The sequence below is a fragment of the Chaetura pelagica genome, unplaced genomic scaffold, assembly GCF_000747805.2.
Source record: "Chaetura pelagica isolate M959 unplaced genomic scaffold, ChaPel_1.0 scaffold11, whole genome shotgun sequence".
In the NCBI taxonomy this organism is placed as follows: Eukaryota; Metazoa; Chordata; class Aves; order Apodiformes; family Apodidae; genus Chaetura; species Chaetura pelagica.
Genome location: NW_009952694.1, coordinates 1,296,450 through 1,311,836, shown reverse-complemented (window position 1 = coordinate 1,311,836; position 15,387 = coordinate 1,296,450).

Here is a 15,387-nt window from a genome sequence, read left to right as displayed (position 1 = left end):
CAGCTCCCCCGCCTTGCTGCTGGCGTGGGGGCCGCGGGCGCTGCAGGAGGGAGCGCGGCCACACGAACCCTCCTCGCCATGGTGCTCTCGGGGCTGCGCTCCGTGTCCCCTCCCTGAAGCTGCAGCGGGAGGCGAGGGGTGAGGAGCCCGTCCCGGAGGGCAGGAGGGGAGAGCGGCATGCCGAGTCAGAAGGCAGCAGGGCAACGGGAGAAAAAGTGACCCTCTCCACCAGTAGGGTCCCACCAAATGTCCCCGCTTTTGGGGTGACTCGAGGCCACGGACCTGTAGCAGGTTGCTGGAGCTAGAAGTGTCGTGCATGCAGGGGAGAACTGGACTCTGACAGCCTAGCGAGCGGACAGCTAGAGGAGAAAGTAGTGCACTGTGTTCGTGCACCTTACACAAACACCAGCTGTGCTGTTGACTCGTTTCTGAGGAAACTGAGGGTCGTACCAGGAAGAGCTGCTTGGGACAGAACAGAGGTTGCACTCCGGAATCCCCATGGTGTTGAAAAGGCTACGACAGCGTCTCTGAAAGGGGCACATGTCCTCGGCTGCCTCACCTCTCCAAAGGCATTTTAACCTCTGCTTCCATAAATCAAAGCTGTCACCTGGACCACTCTCCCCTTTTCCCAAGCGACTGTGTGCCTCTTGGAATCATAGCTTGGCTCCTAATCTAACAATATCCTCTTATCTTGACTTCTTTTCGTTGCTGTTCCAAACCAAATTAAGACACACCAACTTTATGTTAAAACAGAGACTGCATTCAAATCCTCTGTATTAAATAGCATCTGTGTTTGCATTCTGTTTTAATACAAAATGCTCTGGATTGCAGCTAATACCAGGAGATATGAAACTGGTTAGTCCCCACATGTTGCACATAAAAAGAATTCATAATGAGCATCTGTGGGATGTGGAATGGATCCCATGAGTTAGCTGAAGACCTCATAACGTAAGAGCTGAGAAGCCTAAGTGAATTATGACTCTCTTTCCTCGCAAGTAGGATTAATTTTCTATCCCACTTATATTCATTATCTATCCTGTTTATACTATAGGGACATCAATTGTTTGAGTGTTAAATATGAAGACTTTACAGAAACGTGTAGGTTAGATAGCTTGCAGAGAAGTGGGGGGATGTTATTGCTTGGAAAAATGTTATTCGAACTCCACGTTTAAAGAGCAATATGAGATAAAGCTGCTCACTTTTTTAAAGGGCTGCCAATTCTGCACCCTTCTCTTACCACATACTTAAAATGTAAGGTTTACAAAGTACCCTCCATCTGTCTGTAGCCCTTCCAGTGATGTCAATAGGAATTGTGCATGCAGATGAAGGCCTGTATATGGTCTTTAGAGAGTAGGTCAATAAATGGCTGGAGGAATAATTAAAGACTCCTGAGCTGCTTCTTTCCATTTTCTTACAATATAGTACAAGACTGGCATGAATATAGGCTGGGCTACTACTCTAATTGGCTATGGAATAACGCTGAAAGGAATTTAAATGTGGGCAGTAGCCATTTTCCAAATGATCACTCCATTACAGTAGTTTTGTCTGTCAATGTATGGCCAGGCAGTAGAGTGGATGTAATCATGTCGAAGTCCCCATCCATTGGTTGTCACTCTGCTCTACAGTGGCAACTCTAAGCAGATTTTCATGTTTCAAAGGGACAGCCAGGACGGAGAGCCTGCCTTTAGTCAAGCTTGCTTCAGCTTAGTCCCGAAAGTGACCACTTTTCATCTGCATAGGCAGAGCAAGGATCTCTTGCTATTTCAGAAGATCTTTTATGACTATTGATTAGTAGCTTAATTTAAGTGTTAATGTAACTGAAAAGTAAGTCTTGATAACTTTGCTTGTGTAAGTAGTCTCACAGAGTCAGTGGAACTGCTGACTAACTATTTTTGTACTTTATAAGATGAGCAGGATACAAAGGTAGGTTTGTGAATAGTTACAGAATACAGAAGCATTTTATTTCTTATAGCCCTTGAAAGACAGAAATTTTTTTTAAACCTTCATACCTGAAAAAAGGTCCATTTTGATTGATTGATTGTGGTTTGTTGTTTTGGGTTTTTTTTCCCAAATCAATCACAATGGTAAAATCCAGTAAGAATTTCTGAGACTTATTTTATACATGGTTGAAAATATTTGTCATGAGGCTTATATTCTGTGCCATATAAAGCAGTGTGGACCAAATTCGCCACGTGTTTCACCAATGCTACAACATGCCGTGGTCGATTTAAATTAATTCCGTGCAGTATGCTAGTGTAAATTAGATGAGAATCAACCCCGGTATTCTTAATTTAATTTATTTCTCATTTTGCTGAAATTATTGACAGGTTCTGGTGTCTAGGTGGCATAGTTTTTGTCTCAATACCATATACTATTGTAAGATATTCTGCAGGTTGCTTTAGTATTGATTAAGCAAAGAAATATTCTAAGAGTACTGCTGTTTCTAACAATGTACTGTAGACCATCCTCTCTTATGCAAAAACATAGTAAAGATAAAAATTAAAAACACGTGACAGTGTGTAATATAATAACATTTAATATTTATGCTTTACATGTACCTCGCTACCACAATTATATATTATATCTTTATTTGCATTGTCAGTGTACTACTGTTCTTTTCTTTCATAGGTGAAAAAAAAAATCTCTCTTCTCTGGAAATTCATTTCCATTTACTTAAAGTTAAATGGTTTGACTTTGAATTTTCATTATCTGCTGTTGGAAGGAGCCTGTGACAGGTGTGAAAGGATGCTACAAAGCCTCATTGTATCATCTAATTTTTGCTTCACTTTAGTCAGATATCATTTAGGTAGAGAGTAAAATACTATACATAGAACAGGATAAGATAGAACAAAACAGAACAGAAATAAAATAAAATAAAAATAGGATATATAATGAATTGCAGTAGAAAAATGCCTTTATCGTGAAGTGATTTATTTATTTTTTTTAGTTATACTGATTCCTCACTAGTAAGAAAATAGAACTAATTTTATATAAAAGGAATATGTCATAACAGGATATGGCATTTATCTTCCTGAGATAGGGGTGACCTCATCATTCACAAGTGGCGTAGCTATGAATGAGTAATCAGCCTCCCCACCCATTAAGTGTAGATAAAGTCCACATCTTCTGTCTAAGTATTAAATATGCAATGTATTATTTTACAACTCGCCATCTCTACAAGTGTCCACTGACTGTTGCTTCAGTTTCTTGCTACCAATATGTGTCATCAGTGTGAAGCAAAAGAAGCTCCTAAAAGGATGCTCTGCATAATAGTGAACGGAATGTGAGAAAGGAAATTAAAATAACAGAGGAGAAGAAAACAAGAGGTGGTGGACCTGCAGAAAAAAAATATGGGCAGAATGGGGATAAGGAAACTCTTTGACTGACCTGTACTTTTGTTGACTGTAGTATCCCAAGAGCTTTGTAACATACATGCATTGAAAATATTTTTCATATTAATACCTCACATATATCAGCTACCTCATATCTCACATTATATTGCTAAGTTATTCCCAAAGGAATTTATATATGTCTAATGTGAGAGAAATACGTAGTTAGGAAAAAAAAATTCTTTTTACTATTTATCAGCAGTGCACATGAGAGAAGAGGTTAAAAAATACTGTTTCTTTCAAATTATGTCACTTGGTGCATTTTGTTTTCATTCCTTTGTAAAAGCAGTGAGTGCAATTTAAAGACAATATTTGGAGTTTAATTTTGAATCAAAAAGAACTGGCTGTTCTTCTGTTTAGAAGAAAAACCTTAAAATAGAACATGAAGTCAGGAAAAAAGACCATCAAATCTTAAATAGGAAGTACTCAAATATTTTCCATCTTCACAACTCCTTGACATGTACTCAGGTTTGGAAGAGCAGAACTGTCTTTCCTGAAAGGTTGTGCTGAGAATGAAGGGCAAGATTAAGGTAGACCCCTCCCCCCCATATTCAAAAGAAAAGCAAGCAGAGAGTAAGATAGAAGGAAAGTGCCTGGGGAAAGTAGCATCACTATCGAAATCATAAAAGATGTATAAGGACATCAGTGGAAGAACTAGAAAAACTATTAGAAGAATGCCCTACAGGGCTATCCCAATGGCTCAGCGATTAGCACACGGCACTGCCACTGGGAACAGGCAGATGAGGTTTGAGGCTAATCTTAGGATCTCTCTCATTGGTACTGGCAGCTGAGAGCTGTGCGAGGATGAAGCATCCACAGTGGAGAAGGACGTTGCTAACACACCCAAAAGTATGTACCTAGGCTCTGTTTTGACCACTGAAGCTGTTTCAGGAAGGAGTCTCTAGTTTTCTCTGTTATCAGCTAGCCTAATTACCGTGCTGTGGGAAAGCAAAAGAGCACCTCTGGCCTCCTGCATAATGACAAAGGACAGCTAATTTTCCAAGGTGGGAACATCACTATTAAAGTCAGTCTCACTTGTGTTGTGCACCTTGCTATGGCCCCAGATTTTAGTGAATGAGTTATCTCTTAGAGGTTTACTTCAGTGTTGATCCCCCACAAATTTTATAGCAGCTCCAGCAGAATACCAAGGAGCAGCCAGCAAGTTTTTCCAGGCTCTTCTTGCAGAGTGCATCTAATCTGTGATGTTCCTCCAGGCAGTTTTAACACCTGTATATCCATTTTCATTGTCTTCAAGATCAGTGTTACCCTTCCAAAGTGATCCACTTCATTGACATCAAATTTGTGTCATGGAGACTACAACTAAATTGTGCTGCTTCCACCTCAACAAAAACCTGATTTATACCACACAGTCTGATAAGACGTTTAATTCAAGAAAGTGGAAAAGCAAATCATGTAGGTGTTTTCTATCTCTAGTGTATTATCCTATTCTCACGCCGCATTCAGATTATTGGTCCAGTAATTCCCTTTGGTCCTGCTTGTGCATAAGATAAGTGAAACTTAAAAAGGGCCCAGGGATAGTTAATACACTTTCCCCTTTTAGTTTTCTATTTACCTACCTTTATTTTCAGCCTGTCAGTGTTCCTAAGCCAACATAATTCTTGTAAGCTGCAGGTGGTGTGTCCTAGAAAGACAGCATCAACAGGTCTTTGACTGTGCTTAGTGAGAGAAATTACAAGAATCATCCTCTAAACAGTCATTCCCTTCTGAGAAAGAAGAAACAGAAGCCAAGCATGCTCTGTTTCTGTTTTGGTTTGGTTTGGTTCTTTTTGTTTGGTTGATTTTTTTGGGTTTTTTTAATTAACAAATCCAAGCCAATTATACATCTAGTAAAAAAAGCACTAAGCTTTCTCTCAGAGCTCTTACAGGAAAGCCTAGTACAGTCCAATGTGGCCTTTCTTATTTGGTAGGTACCATCAGTGGTCCTCTGAGTCATGCAGCAGTGAGCAAGAGATATGTTTCCTCCCTTACAATCAAAGCTGAAAGTCCAAAAACCAACAGTGTAGTAAGTGTGAGCTGCGATCTCTCAGCAACAGAGGTTGTAAACATCCACAACAGTTTAAAGCTGTGCTAGGTCTTTAAACCTATGCTTCTTAATTTTTTTTTCTTTCTGTAACAACAGCATTTTTTTTTCCAGTCATTGAAGGAGATGGTACATTGGGTTCCTGTGTAGTGAGGTCCTGGATGGGCAGCCATGTAAATCTGGGGACTCTACTAACGGCTTCTGTAACCTCAAATATACATTAGAGTCAGAAATAAATACAGCCTGACTGAAAATGTATCCATGTTACAGAAGGATCTCTAACAAAGTACGTTCTTATTTACAGCTGTTTGTTACTCTGCAGTTTCATTTTTCACTGTTAAGAAGCTGATTGTCCAAATTCCTTTGTTCCTCTTGTTTTTTAAGCAAGAAGATCAAGTATGGAGCATATTCACAGGAGGCCTTCAAAGTTTAAACACAGCTCAAATCTTATTCTTTCCATTTCAAACTTTTTTGGGTTAAAAAACAAACAAACATTTCTAGTATTTATACATTGTCCATCCGAAACCTTAAAGAGACAGCTTTACTCACTTCAAAGGCAGACCTCCACTCACATGACTTGCACTTCTGTCTCTGCCATCCATAATGCTGTAACCATTGAGAAGAACTAGAACGTGATGTGCAGCATCCAGCTTTTCACTCTTCAGGGTTCCTTCCTTGGGCAGTTTATTTTTAACAAAATCAGAAAATAATCAGAGGCCTTTTTAGTCCACTGCTAGACTTTTATTTTTCATTTTTACTGATAGGGTAGTCCACAGTGTGGTCATTAATTGCACTAAATTCTGAATGTGCTCAACTCTTAAGAGTGAGTTTCTTTTTTGTTCTTTGGTTGTCTTTGTCTTCTCACCACTTTCAAGTGTATTTTTATTAGCAGAAATTGGTCTGAACTGTAGTCTCTGTCTAAAAAAAAATGAATACTTCATTCACTGGAAATTACCCAAAAAGGCTACCTAACATTCTTCTCTTTTCACTGTCAACAGGTCACATTATCTCATTTTAATACACATGCGTGGACAACATAGCAAACGTCTTTGTGACTTTTGAGACTTGTCTATTAGCTATTGGCAATGAACTTACGGACGTTTAGAAGGAAATAAGCAATGTGATTGCTTCGTCATAGAATCATAGAATGGTTAAAGTTGGAAGTGACCTTAAAGATTATCAGGTTCCAACATCCCTGCTATGAGCAGGGACACCTCACACTAGACCAGGCTGCTCAAAACCTCATCCAGCCTGGTCCTAAACACTTCCAGGGAGGGGACATCAACAACCTCCCTAGGCAACCTGTTGCAGTACCTTGCACTTGGCCTTGTTGAACTTCATGAAGTTGGCACTGGCCCACCTCTCCAGCCTTTCAGGGTCCCTCTGGATGGTGTCCCTTCCCTCTATGGTGTCAGCCACAACACACAGCTTCGTATCATCAGCAAACTTGCTGAGGATACACTCAATCCCACTGTCCATGTCTCCAACAAAGATGTTAAACAGCACTGGTCCCAATACTGACCCCTGAGGAATGTCACTCGTCACTTGCCTCCACTTGAACAATAGACAACTGTCTGGGCACAGCCATCCAGCCCATTACTTATCCACTGAGTGGTCCATCTGCCAAATCTGTATCTTGTCAGTTTGGAGACCAGCATACGCTTTTTAAATATTATGGAATTTAGCCATTCTTCTTTCAATTACACATTTGAGGCAACATACATTTGCTTATAGAGAATGCATCATTTGGGTTGATATGGATGTCTATAGCAAGAAAATTATAATTTCTTTTTAGTTCAGAGTTTTTAAACAGGCTTTATCGTACCTTTCTTGGTTTTGACCCAAGATGGATACCCATTTGTCTGTACTAACTTGACAGCCAGTAGTGTCTGCAATTGCTTTATTTGTACATACAATTTAAAAAAAATAATTAAAAAGGAAAGAAAAGTTTATTCTTTTACTGGTCCCTTCATAGGACTTACTGATGAAAATCACTACTTACTAACTATGTCACCTTTCCATATATAATACAGAAAAAAAGTGAGGGGACTTTTCCAGCCAAACTTTCATTTATTTTTACATGGGTCCTTTATTCTGGAGAAAGACCCCTTCAGATTTTCAAGCCTATTTCATTTAATATAGATTCGACCTTTTCAGTCTGGAAAGACTGACAAATATCAGAGAGTTCATACAAGTAGATGTTATAACAACAGCAACAACATCTGCTCAATGGCAGTTTATATTTTGTTGCAACTTGTAATAATCAATGTTCATCTCCTTAGCTTCTCAATTTCTGCAAAACTTTTTGGGAAAAATTTGTTTCGAAGTCTGCAGCATCATGGAAAGTTTCATCATTAAAAAAATAAAAGGAAAATATAACTTCCTTTAACTGGAATAAATCGCTATTGCTTTCCAAAATAAACCATGTGCAGATAAAATCTATAATACAGGTATAGCTTATTTTGTATATTTTAGGGTCTATCCAGACCCATAGCAGCAATTCTTTCAATATTCAAATGCAATCACTTCATTCATTAAAAAGTTATTATTCGATTTTGAAGAATGTTATTAACAGCCCATGGTACTTTCTATGCCATCAATTCAGAACAACTTTTCTCTGTATCCAGTCCTTCACTAAATGCAAGTACAGTGACCGGATTTATCTAAAATATACTATAAACTATTACTCTGTGAAGCTGAACTTTGGAGTCAAATCAGTTTTACTCAACTGTTGTCAGCTTATTGAGAAGTACAAGGGGTGAAGATCTGCATAACAAGGAAGATACTCTATTCAAAATCCTTTGAATTAATAAAATTACTAAAGCTGATATATCAAACACCTGAAATAGAAAAAACAAGGTTAAGATTTTTCTCGAACTCATTGCACATCTTAGAGTTTTTATGGTGTACATTAATGCTACTTCAAAATTTGCATATCTGAAGGTAGGAAAAAGAAATATTCTCTTTAAATAGCTATGGTATTCTTAGCTTTTAGAATATTCTTATAATGGGTCCTTGCCACATCCACTAATATTACTTTTTTGCATTCACTTTTTAGGTGAAGAAGGGTCCATTGTTGGGAATAATGCAAAATAATTTTACTTTTGAGAGACTGTGAGCTCTTTCATGCTATTGTTATAACAGATGATGCTTGACACTGCAAATCATTGTCTTCCTTTGACTTGTAAATCCAGCTATCTGTAAGAGACTGCACACATAATATCATATGTTGCTGTTTGGTTTGGAAAACACACAAGGCTGGAGTTAAATGATTTAATTTAGAGTTCAACATAGCTATTATCTTCACTGTTAGTTAGGAAGATCTTTAAAAACTGAAAGTATGTATCTTAATATGGTTTCCAGAGAAAACAAGCATTTGGAAAATAAAGAAACAAATATACCAAATGCATCCATAACTTGCTAATTCAAGTGTTTCTTTATTACTACCAAACAATATTTCTTCTGGTATGGCATGCATTTTGATATTGTTCATTTTATCACACACGCATTATTCCATAATCTAAAAAAAAAATCATAGTTTTGCAAGCAGGTGCCTTGTGATTTATTATTAGGTTCATTTATGATGCTGCAGGAAGATAAAAATCACTGCCTTTCAAAAGAGGTCCAGAGGTAAATATTCACTATCATATACAGGAACTGGAATTTTACACTTCCATTAACTTCACTTAGAGTCAAGGGGAGATCAGTATCTTTAAGTGTCAAACCACTGGTTTTCATACATGAATATTGAGAAATGTAGTGAACCCAAAACGGAGACCACTGAGATGCAGTCCTTGTTTGGAAAGCAAAAGTGAGCAATTCCCGAGGCTTCTTGATGGGAGAAGAGGAGCTGTGGAGCAGAAGATGAGTCAATGTCTTTTTTATGCAACTAAGTACTGAAGTAAATGTGAGTGTTAATCTGTATCTTTTTGTTCAGAATTACTGTAAGTGTTGTCTGATGAAGCAATTGCTCAGTCTAAAGATAATTAGAATTACACAGTCACTCAGGTGAATTAGTGAAAGGAAACTAAGAATGCTCACCTTATTATTAGTGGACACAAACAGTATGCAGGGATTGACTCTAAATACTGTCTGTTCTGAAGTGTCCTAGCCTGGATAGCAGCAATAGTATCTGCTTGGATAGCAGATGTGTATGCCCTGCTCACAGCTAATTATTTCTGCAGAGTGACAGTATGATGGTGATTAAAATATATATATTAATATATATGCTGTATTAGACCTATAAATATATCTTGCCTGATTTATTTGGTCTGAGCTCATCTATAAATTGTCTGGCTTCTGAAGGAAAATGGCAAAATTGTCTTGCATGTGGAGGGATAGATTTCAAGTTAAATCAGTGGTTACAACAAAAAATCTAAATTAATGACCAACTCTGAAGAGCTCAAACAAGGCAAATTGTAATACATAAATATCAGAGAGCATGTGTATATCTTGAACAGATAGGAAACCTGAGATCTGGATAGATGGAAGGAAGAAAAAGGTTCAGATTATACTTTCCCTTTGAGAAACTAAAACCAAGAGCATTATAGTACAGTGTAGTGCTTAGAACAGCAACACACCTTATTCTATCACAAATTTGAATAATAATTGAACTGTATTATTCTTGAAGGAAGCAAGAAAAAGCAAACATGCTTGTCTTCCCCCAAATATCTCCACTGTCAGTTTAATTTCTTGGAATAATTCTGTAGTTCCCTAAAACATAAATCAAACCAACCCAACCCTTCCTCCCTCAGCACCCCCCTCAAATCAAACAAAAAACCCAAACAACTAAAAAAAAAACACAAAAAAAAGCAACCCCCCAACCCCACACAAAACACTGCATCACACACAAAAAACCAAATTTAATATAAAATATTTTACTTTTCCTATAACTTTCATAAAGAACAAGGAAGACTGCTGATCCATTTGTGTTTTAAAATGTCATTCTGGTTTTTCACCTTTCCCCTCACCCCACCCCAAGAAAAAAAGTATATAAAAGAGCACTAGCAAAAAGTCTGCAAAGTGCTTCTTTTTTTTACAAGAGGCAATTCAGTGATGCTTATCTGAGGTCAACAAACAACAACCTCAAGAAACAGGTCTTCACTGAAGTATATTGAAGTTTGCTTTTGTCTTTACAAAACATTTGAATATTTGGTCTTGAAAGCATAAGAGTGGAATTGTGGTCTGATGCCATTAAAAATTAGTATTAAAGTGAATTCAGAATAATTTTTTATAGTGTTTCATTGAAGTCAATGGGCCAACATTATCAGAAGTGAGTGTCATTGAAGTTGTGGAGATTAATTTTTTATAGCAATCTATTGAAGTCAAAGAGACCAGGCTACAGAAAGTTAACCTCACACAGTGCAATTATGTTCAATACAGCCTTGTCTTGTGAAGAAAGAAAATACTTAATAAAGTGTAAGTTTTGTGTATCATCACTTACACCCAATGTATTAAAAAAACCTGCAGAGTAGTATCACAGAGGCTGGCAGATTGACTGTAAACAGATGTTGCAGCTATCTCTTAGGATAATTGTACAATACCATTTAACAGCACAGCTCGCATATTTCTACAGCACATTTTCAGGAGAGAAATGTCAGGCAAGATATCACATATCCTATACTTTGAACAGTACTTCAACCTCTTGCTTTTACTAGCTGACCATGGGAATCAGACTGAAGGAGTCTGATGTCTCATGCAAAGGGTGGCCAGTGTAAATGAATATATTCATTGCCTTTCTCTCCTAATATGAAAGAAACAAGTCTTCTGCCATGAGAGCAAGAATACCTTCACTTTAGTGAAACTGACATACAGAACATTTACAGGGTTTGCAACATCTAACTAATGGAGAATATATTTAGCTACTTACCATCAGGAAAAGGGATCTTCAGCATTTTTTTAAACGTAAGATTTAATCACTATTAACTTCTCAAATGTTTAGAGGAACTCATATAAAACCAGTAGATGCATGACTAGATCCTGCTCTGGTTTTTATAAATTCAGAGTGAAAAATTTGCTTTGCTTTACTATTTCCTGGATGTTGTCATTCCTCCAAAATTTATTACTGTGTAATTACCACTAACATTACAAAAAAGAAAAAAAAATAAGTGGGCAAAAACTAGACACAAACATAGATATATGTATAGGTATATAAATAGTTCAAAGTGATTATGTATTTTTGTATCTGATAAGAAGTTTTTTCTCCACAACTCTTAATATTCTCTGTGCTCCAGACCTATTTCCCATGGATTAAAAATGATTCTGTAAACATTTTAAATTTTAAAGTGTAAGTACAGCAATTTCAAGTTTCATTGAATGCTTAATTCTTTATCTTCATGAGTGTCTGTGGAGCTCAGAATAGTTCTGTAATTGTGGAACCCCTGGAGTGAAAGTATTACTTAACATTCCATCGATATTGGGACAAAGCACATACACCAAATTAGATGGTGTATATAGAGAAACAAAAGATAAAGTATGTGCAACCCAGTCAACATAGTCTAAATTAGCCAATGTAGATTAGTTTAAGTAGTCTTACACCTATCCTGCATAACTCCAGGTAGGCAAAGATGAGAACAAAGCAGCAAAACACTAAATGCCCCTATCCTTCAACTGTAATAAGTGATTTTGTTCATTCTGCCTTAGCTGCAGGAAGCAAATCAGGTACCTCAGTACAGAAGATATTTATGTAACTTTAAAGTCGCAGCAGCATATAACATGCTTTTCAGGTCAGCTTGGAAATGTTTGCTCCTGATCAACTACACTAGTCCAATTCTCTGTTACACTGCTCACACTGATACTCAGTCTTTTCCTGCCAACTCTCAGCAAAAGTTGCGCAGAATTTTTTTCTACCCTTACATGGCCTTGTGATACAGCTTTATTGAAGCATACAGATGCAAGGAAATTTCATTCTTTTTAATTGTTTATCTTACAGTTCACCTAGATTCTTGTCATCGTAAAATCTGTCATTCAAATCTTTCTCAAAGTCTTAAAAAAAAACAAACAAAACCAAAAACAAACAACTATATGTCTGGAGATATTCTCAAAAAACTCTTCACAGAGTGTCATGGAGTTACTGAAAAGGATTTTGAGGGGCAGTGCAGTCAATCCTTGTGCAGGTCACTGAAAACTGACTTACTGGTTTTGGCTTGGAGAACTTCTGTGTGTGTTGCCAGCTATGCTTGCTTTTTTCTTTGGACAGCACGAAAGGTGAACACTTCATAGTACCAATAGTTTCTGAAGGACTAATATTATTGAATAAAGAATGAAAACTGTGCTTTGACAGTTTAGTACCTTTTAAAGAAAGTAATTTAAGCAAGACAGTTAGGTGCTGGGATTAGTCAAAGCAATGTGACTTGAAGTGGCAGAGATGATAAACCTGAAAAATCTAATCTTTTATGGTAGTTTTATCACACTGTTCATTGAAGAAGGACATATTTGTAATTATGTATGCGTGGTAGAACCCCTGTAAAGTAATAACTTTTAATGAACTAGTCCTGTTAAAATAATACATTTCTGGGCACCTAACCAAATATGTACAGGAATACAGTGCAAACCTTCTGAATGATAAAGCAGGAAACCTAAAAGAAAAATAAAGAAAACTAACAAAAAGAACATTCAGTAGGAAATTGAACTGATAAGCCTGCTTACAGTAATAGTTTTATGTTTTCATGAAATCAAACTAAATTTAATAAAGAGAACCTTTTAAAATTACTATATGCTGAAGAAATATTTATTACAAACAAAATATTTTCCCTTAAGAGTGATTCTTCTAATTTAATCTCTTGTGCTGATTTCAGGAGAATTATACCAGGAATGCATTTATTCCTTTTGCAGTATTTGTTTCATGGTAGATACATGTTTTGCTTTATTAGAGCAGCACTGCACACTGATAGAGATCCAGTTTCTGATCAGCAAACCGTATGCTTCTTAAAAACCTTGAGCCTGTGCAGAGCTTAGATCCAAGTTCTCAAATAATTCTAAGTACCTAATATTTTTTTATTTTTTATTTTTAAGAAAAAGTGATATTACCTAAGATCCTGATCTTCAGAGATGGTTGGTTTTCCAAACACCAGTGAGTGTCAAGGTTATCAAGTCTCAGGAGGCAGCCACCATATTGATGCTTCAGACACACACCGTCTTTCTCACGTGACATTCAACCTTTTTCTCCAAACTTGGAGCCAAAGCTGGCTTGATCGACTTGTTGCTGAAATTAAATCTCATTTTAAAGGGGAGGAAAACAGGGCTCTAGGAGCTGGGGATGTGACCCACCCAGGGAGGAAGCTTCCTCTGAGTGGCAAAAAAGCCTCAAAACCCGAGTGCTTAAAAAAAGGCAGGAAATTAATTCAGTTTGGAGAATGGTTATCAAAGTGTGAGAAATAAAGAGAAGTCACAAATACTACAGAATCAAACAACATCATAGCAAGCTGATTTTCTAAATTATGTTTTGAAAGTTATGTTTCTCCCCTTAAAAATACTTCAGTAATTGTTTCCATGTAATTTTTGTGCCTCATGTATTAATCATTTCACTTTTCACATACTTTTGTATTTAAAAAATAATGTTTTCCCAGTTATTGTTGAAACCATATTACTGGGAAGTTCTAATAGAACTCTACAAGAAGAGTAAAAACTAGTGTTACAAGGATAATTATGTTCCATATCAAGCTAATGATTTGATTTTACATCTCATTATGGTTCAATCCAAACCCAGGACTACCTCTGTTTCCTGATGCTAACTGTGATGCAGCCTTCTGCCATGGTGATTTGGTCTGAAATCTTCTGAATTAAGAGGCAGGTGGCAGTGCTTTAGATCTACATTTCTGTGGATGAAATATAGCAGATTAAGTGATTCTGAGCAGCTAACCTTAGTCTCTATCCTTCTAGCTTTTTTAGTGCTCTTGTGACTCATTGCCATTCTCCTGAAGTCACAGATAAAGGACAGACGGTTTTAATTACGATCACAAAAAAAAGTCCATCAGGCCTGTGGAGATAACAGCCCAGAATTTTTACGAGACCCTGGAGAAGCTGGTTTGCCAGAATTTGAAACCCTGAAAGTAGAATTATTTTAGCTTGGGAGAAAATTTCTTGATTGTCTCTGATTTTTTGCCAGGAGAATCTGAAAATAAAAATAGTAATATATGACCTTTGCTTAGAAATGGATGAAAGAGGCAAATTACAGACAACAACAGCTGAAAAATAGAGTATATTTCTAAGAAGTAATTACAAATCATACAGAACTTTATTTTAAAGCCCTTCCTCATGAAATTTGCTTGAAGCCCTACCATGCTGGGTTGAAGTCAGTGAAATTTTACTGTGCCAGAAGGATTAGGTCCTTGATGAGCAACATTATAATGGGTGGAAATAATTTGCAGAATAACCCAGCATTTAATTATTTGAAGTTTGTTGGCTTTTAAAAAAAAAAATAATATTTGGAGGAGGATAGGAGTTGAGAGGGCAAATATTTCCTGCTATCCTGTTGAGTGATCAAGACTTTTTTGAAAAATAGATTTTTATAAAAGTCCTTTGATTACTTAATAGAAATACTACTAGTCAAAACATCATGATCCCCAAAAGAAGAATAGGCTTATTTCTGTTCTGGTGCTGAATATCCTAATTTTTGTTGGTTTCCACTGGAACCAGCACCTTTTAAGAGAAGATTTTATAAATACATTTAATTTGCAAACCATTAAAATAACTCAGACTCTAGCTCATTCAACTTCATAAGAATAAACTTCTTGAAGAACACCAGATAGGCAAAAATGTTAACATTTTGGTGTCCTGAATTTAGAGCTTCATAATACTGACTTCATGTTATGTTTTATCTATAGGCGCTAGTTTAGTGGTATTTGGACAATATATTGTAACAATTTGTAATTCTAAAAATATGATGGAGGCAAGGGAAGCCCATAATTAAGAGATAACAGAAGCAGAGAGTTCAGTTCATAAAACTTTTTTCTCTCA